This window comes from Tachyglossus aculeatus, chromosome 6 (assembly GCF_015852505.1).
Source record: "Tachyglossus aculeatus isolate mTacAcu1 chromosome 6, mTacAcu1.pri, whole genome shotgun sequence".
Classification (NCBI taxonomy): Eukaryota; Metazoa; Chordata; class Mammalia; order Monotremata; family Tachyglossidae; genus Tachyglossus; species Tachyglossus aculeatus.
This window is the reverse complement of record NC_052071.1, coordinates 44,587,371-44,594,445: the sequence shown is the minus strand read 5'-3', so window position 1 is coordinate 44,594,445 and position 7,075 is coordinate 44,587,371. Positions and strand designations below refer to the sequence as shown.

Below are 7,075 nucleotides of genomic sequence, written 5' to 3'. Positions count from 1 at the left end.
TTATTTCCTCCTGACTTCAAGACCTCTCTACCTGGATGACCCACTGACACCTCAAATTTAACATGTCCAGCAGTGTGAGAAGCAGCGTGGCTCAGTGGAAAGAGCACAGGCTTTGGAGTCAGAGGTCATGGGTTCAAACCCCGGCTCCACCACTTGTCAGCTGTGTGGACAAGTCACTTAACTTCTCTGTGCCTCAGTTACCTCATCTGTAAAATGGGGATTAAGACTGTGAGCCCCCCATGGGACAACCTGATCACCTTGTAACCTCCCCAGCGCTTAGAAAGTGCTTTGCACGTAGTAAGTGCTTAATAAATGCTATTATTATTATTATTATGTCCAAAACAGGCCTTCTTATCTTCCCACCCAAATCCTATTCTCTCCAGTCTTTCCCATTACTGTAGACAATACCACTATCTTCCCTGCCTCACAATCCAGTAACCATGGTGCTAATCTTGAGGTTTCTCTCCCATTCAACCAATGTATTCAGTCTATCACCAAATCCTGTTGGTTCTACCTTCGCATCATCACTAAAATCCACCATTTCCTCTCCATCCAAACTGCCACTATGCTCATCCAATCACTATCTTGCCTCGACTACTGCATCTGCCTCCTTGCTGACCTCCTTGCGTCTTGTTTCTCCCCACTCCAGTCCATAGTTCACTCCACTATCTGGATCATTTTTCTAAAAAAAATTCGGTCCATGTCTCCCCATTCCTCAAGAACCTCCGGTGGTTGCCCATCCACCTCCACACCAAAAAAAAACCTCTTTACCATTGGCTTTCAAACACTCAATTAACTTGCCACTTCCTATATTAACTCACTGATTTCCTATTACAGCCCAGCCCACATCCTCCCTCTATGCCTGGAGCCCCCATATACACCAAACCACCACTCTCCACCACTATTCAAAGCCTTATTAAGTTTAAATCTCCTCCAAGAAGCCTTCCCTGATTAAGCTCTTGTTTCCCTGACCCCCTCTCCCTTCTGCGTCATCTATGTACTTGGATCTTTGCCCTCTGGGTGTTTGCTATTCTTCTCAACCTGATTCCTATAACGCCTACGTACTTATCCACGAATGATTATTTATATTCATGTCCCCCTGTAGACTGTAAATTTGTTGTCGGCAGGGGATGTGTTTACCAACTCTGCTATATTATACTCTCCCAGTTATCTAGAACAGTGCTCAGCACACACTGAGTGCTCAGTAAATATCAGAGATTGATTGATTGATTGATTTGAATGGGGGGGGTGGGAGGAGGGGAGGATGCTGACTGCAGTTTCCATGATATGTTAGCTGATTAGATGTACCAATGTCATGGCGTGGGGGAATTTAAGGTTCCCACAAACTTTACGCTCCAGGCCACTGTGAAAAATATGGGTGCTGTTTATCTTTCATACCTGATCCCATTCAGACTTGTTCTTTGTTTCATTCCCCTTATGGCATCAATTTTCAACTTATTAGATCCCATAAGAAGCTGTTCCTTCTCTTAGATTTGCATTGCATTTCAATCTTCTAAATGCACTTTACACTCAGAACCCATGATGGAACGGCAGCTTGCATGAAAGTTAGATGATTCTGGCTGTTGCCAGGAGAGCAGGCATGGGAGCTGAGATAAAATTGAAACAGCAAGCTTAATTATTGCTCGGTTTCCGGGGGTGCTGCTTTGAAAGAGAAAGATAGTGGAATAATAAATGTTAGGGAAATTAGCATTGTTTTCTGCTTTGCTGCTATTACAAGTTAGATCGCTATGTAAAATCATAAAATATGGCGGACATGCGTATGGAGGGTCAGTATTTCCAAACTAAAAGATTTCAGGCTTGCCCAGAGAAGCTTATAAAGCTTTATGGTTGTTCAGTATACATAAACAGTTTCATAGATGGGCAGGGTTTTTTGGATGGGCTTCAGAGACTGAGGGCCCTGATGTACTCCTTTAAATTTCTTGGAAATGATTTTCCATTGGAAGTTCTAGAATGTCCAGGGGCACACCAGTTTCACCTCCCCCTCATTCCAACCTCTAAAGCCAAATATAAGTACTAGAAACCCAATACGTGCCACTGCTGCCTTTTCATTCCACCCACAGGAAAGGCTTTTCTGAATGAAAGCTCATTCGATCTTTTCCTCTTTGTATGCTGTATTCGACCCGCCCTCAGCCCCACAGCACCTATGTACAGATCTGTAATTTATTTTAATATCCATCTCTCCCTCTAATGTCCGTAAGCTCCTTGAGGACAGGGAACATGTCTAACAAAGCTATTATATTGTAGTCTCTCAAGTGCTAAGTACAGTGATCTGCATTCAGCAAGTGCTCAATAAATGTCATTAACTGATTGATGGGAAACCCTAATGTAGCATTAAATACTCCTTATCCATTTAAGTGCAGGCAAAGCGTTCTACAAAATAAGTTTATCATCATCATCCTCAATCGTATTTATTGAGCGCTTACTATGTGCAGAGCACTGTACTAAGCACTTGGGAAGTACAAGTTGGCAACATATAGAGACAGTCCCTACCCAACAGTGGGCTCACAGTCTAAAAGGGGGAGACAGAGAACAAAACCAAACATACTAACAAAATAAAATAAATAGAATAGATATGTACAGGTAAAATAAATAAATAAATAAATAGAGTAATAAATATGTACAAACATATATACATATATAATAATAATGATGGTATTATTATGGTTAAGCACTTACTATGCGCCAAGCATTCATTCATTCATTTAATCGCATTTATTGAGCACTTACTGTGTGAAGAGCACTGTAATAATAATAATGATAATGTTGGTATTTGTTAAGCGCTTACTATGTGCAAAGCACTGTTCTAAGCGCTGGGGTAGATACAAGGTAATCAGGTTGTCCCACGAGGAGCTCACAGTCTTCATCCCCATTTTACAGATGAGGGAACTGAGGCCCAGAGAAGTGAAGTGACTTGCCCAAAGTCACACAGCTGACAAGTGGCAGAGCCAGGATTTGAACCCATGGCCTCTGACTCCAAAGCCCGTGCTCTTTCCTCTGAGCCACACTGCTTCACTGTACTAAGTGCTTGGGAAGTACAAGTCGGCAACATATAAAGACGGTCCCTACCCAGCAACGGGCTCACAGTCAAGTACTGGAGAACTGTTCTAAGCACTTGCTATTTTTCAAAGGAAGAACGGCATAACAGCAGAAGCTGTGGAAGTGTCCCTTACGAAGTGTGGTATTTGTTAAGCGCTTACTATGTGCCAAGCACTGTATTACATTTTGGGGTAGATATAAGATAATCCAGTTGGACTCAGTCCCTGTCACACATGGGACTCACAGTCTTAATCCCCATTTTACAGATGAGGAAACTGAGGTACAGAGAAGTTGAGTGATTTGCCCAAGTTCACAGAGCAGACAAGTAGCAGAGGCTGTATTAGAACCCAGGTCCTCTGGTTTCTGGGCCTGGGCTCTTCCCACTAGACCACCCTGCTTCATGCTGCTACTGGGCAGGGGGACAAAACTAGGGAAAGATCCCTCACATCCAATCCGTCACCAAAAACTGCCAGTCTCACCTCCGCAACATCACCAAGATCCGCCCTTTCCTCTCCATCCAAACTGCTACCCTGCTGGTTCAATCTCTCATCCTATCCTGACTGGATTACTGCATCAGCCTCCTCTCTGATCTCCCATCCTCCTGTCTCTCCCCACTTCAGTCTATACTTCACGCTGCTGCCTGGATCATCTTTGTGCAGAAACGCTCTGGGCATGTTACTCCGCTTCTCAAAAATCTCCAGTGGCTACCAGTCAACCTACGCATCAGGCAAAAACTCCTCACTCTCGGCTTCAAGCCTCTCCATCATCTCGCCTCCTCCTACCTCAGCTCCCTTCTCTCCTTCTCCAGCCCAGCCCACACCCTCCGCTCCTCTGCCGCTCAACTTCTCACTGTGCCTCGTTTTCGCCTGTCTCGCCGTCGACCCCCAGCCCACATCCTCCCCCTGGCCTGGAATGCCCTCCCTCCGCACATCCACCAAGCTAGCTCTCTTCCTCCCATCAAAACCCTACTGAGAGCTCGCCTCCTCCAGGAGGCCTTCCCAAACTGAGCCCCCTCCTTCCTCTCCCCCTCCCCATCCCCCCCCGCCCTACCTCCTTCTCCTCCCCACATCACCTGTATATATGTTTGTACAGATTTATTACTCTATTTTACTTGTACATATTTACTATTCTATTTATTTTATTTTGTTAATATGTTTCATTTTGTTGTCTGTCCCCCCCTTCTAGACTGTGAGCCCGTTGTTGGGTAGGGACCGTCTCTATATGTTGCCAACTTGTACTTCCCAAGTGCCTAGTACAGTGCTCTGCACACAGTAAGTGCTCAATAAATACCATTGAATGAATGAATGTGGGAAAGTGCATTTTGCCACTTCTCAATCAGGCGTGCCCGCTGACATCAGTGTCCTTGGGGAGGGATTGGAGGCAGGATGGCTCTACCTATGTATTCCTAAAGGATTAAAGCCCTAGCAACAACCCAAGGAGATCCACTGGACTGCTCTAAAACCCAACCAAACACATATAGGTGCAGGAAAATTTCCACAGAGATCTTTGGATTTCGATCACGCTGTCCTAGGTTCTGGCTGTTTTTTACTTTGCTTGGGAGAACTTATTACCCTGAAGAAAGCTTGGCTTTTGGCAATGAGTTGACTGTATTTAAGCCTGGTAATGGAGATGTCAGAATGAACAGAATTAACACCAATGAACCTGCACTGATTTGACCATCAAGGCCTGGAGTAAAAATTACCGCTGGAGTTTGTCAAACTGCTGAGCACATGGCTTTTAGAAAGCACATTTGCAACCTGTTTTCTGGGTACTAGCCTCAAGCGTGTCATGAAAAATTTATTCTTCAGGTGCTCTAAATGTGCACCGGAAGGATGACGGTGTGGTGTGACTGCAAACGGGCCTAGGCAATGACTTCCCTACAGGCTAGGAAAAGATTAAAAAAAAAATTCCGCTGTCTCCAACATGTGTTCATGGGCCACAATTTTCATATGTTTGTCCCCAGCCCCATAAGCTGTTCTAGGTAGTTGTCTAGAGTCCTCTTGACTCACTGCTTGTTGCTAGCTAGACTTTTCATTATTATTATTATTATTAATAGTAATAATGATAATAATAATGGTATTTATTCAGAGCTTACTATATGCCAGGCACTGTATTAAGCACTGGAGTGGTTACAAGCAAATCGGGTTGGACCCAATCCCTGTCCCATCTGGGGCCCACGGTCTCCATTTTAATAATAATAATAATAATAATAATGATGGTATTTATTAAGCGCTTACTATGAGCAAGGCACTGTTCTAAGTGCTGGGGTAGATACAAGGTAATCAAGCTGTCCCACGTGGGGGTCACGGACTTAATCCCCATTTTACAGATGAGATAACTGAGGCAGAGAGAAATTAAGTGACTTGCCCAAAGTCACACAGCTGACAAGTGGAGTTTACAGATGAGGTAACTGAGGCACAGAAAAGTGAAGGCCTTCCCAGACTAGGCCTTCCCAGACTGAACCCCCTCCTTCCTCTCCCCTTCCCCCTCCCCCTCCCAATCCCCGCCTTACCTCCTTCCCTTCCCCACAGCACCTGTACATATGTTTATACGTATTTATTACTCTATTTTATTAGTACATATTTCTTCTATTTATTTTATTTTGTTAATATGTTTTGTTTTGTTCTCTGTCTCCCCCTTCTAGACTGTGAACCCACTGTTGGGTAGGGACTGTCTCTATATGTTGCCAACTTGTACTTCCCAAGTGCTTAGTACAGTGCTCTGCACACAGTAAGCGCTCAATAAATACGATCGATTGATTGATTGATTGATTGATTGATTTATCCACTATGCCAGCTGAGTGGCTCCAGTGGAAAGGTTAGGGGAAAAAGGGCAAGAGGGGTGAGGAGGGTATCCAAAGTGCATTATTCCAACCTGGTGGCTCTTCTGTGTCGGATCTGTTTTCTTTGGGAACTTGGAATTCACCCCTCTCTTGTCTTATGCCATCGAGTCGTTTCCGACCCAGAGCGAGACCACGGACACTCCTGTCCCAGAACGCCCCGCTCTCCATCTCCAATCGTTCTGGTAGTGGATCCAGAGAGTTTTCTTGATCAAAATATGGAAGCGGTTGACCACGGCCTCCTTCCGCGCAGTAAACCCAAGTCTCCGCCCTCGACTCCCTCAGATGCCGCTGCTGCCCAGCACGGGTGAGTTTTGAGTTGTAGCAGATGGCCTTCCACTCGCTAGCCCCTGCCCAAGCTAGGGATGGAATGGATAGGCCTCTGCTTGACTCTCCCTCTCATAGTCGAGACTGATAGAGGACTGGAAACTCTCCAGGTGCGACGCTGAGAGGGGGACTCCAGCTATGTACCCATCTATAAATTATTTATTACTGTTAATATCTGTCTCTAGGCCTTCCCAGACTGAGCCCCTTCCTCCCTCATCCCCCTCTCCATCCCCCCATCTTACCTCCTTCCCTTCCCCACAGCACCTGTATATATGTATATATGTTTGTACATATTTAGTACTCTATTTATTTATTTATTTTACTTGTACATATCTATTCTATTTATTTTATTCTGTTGGTATGTTTGGTTTTGTTCTCTGTCTCCCCCTTTTAGACTGTGAGCCCACTGTTGGGTAGGGACTGTATATGTTGCCAATTTGTACTTCCCAAGCACTTGGTACAGTGCTCTGCACATAGTAAGCACTCAATAAATACGATTGATGATGATGATGATGACGATAAGATCATTGTGGGCAGAGAATGTGGCTGTCAACTCTGTTGTGCTGCGCTCTCCCAAGCGCTTAATACAGAAGCAGCGTGGCCAGAAAGAAAGAAAGAGTCAGAAGGACCTGGGTTCTACTCCTGGTTCTACCACCCGTTTGCTGGGGAACTTTGGACAAATCGCTTCACTTCTCTGTACCTCAGTTTCCCATCTGGAAAATGGGGATTAAGACAGTGAGCCTCATGTGGGACATTAACTGTGACCAATCTGATTAGCCTTTTATCTATTCAAGAGCTTAGTGCAGTGCCTGGCACATAGTAAGTGTTTAACAAATACCACACACACACACA

General features: G+C 44.8%; 1 non-coding gene across 1 annotated transcript; it reads right to left on the bottom strand.

The window, feature by feature from the left end:
- Positions 1 to 6,213: 6,213 nt before the first annotated feature.
- LOC119930195 lies at positions 6,214 to 6,351 on the bottom strand. Its single transcript, XR_005451683.1, has one exon. It is a non-coding gene; the product is annotated as a small nucleolar RNA SNORA7 (small nucleolar RNA).
- Between the last annotated feature and the right edge of the window lie 724 nt (positions 6,352 to 7,075).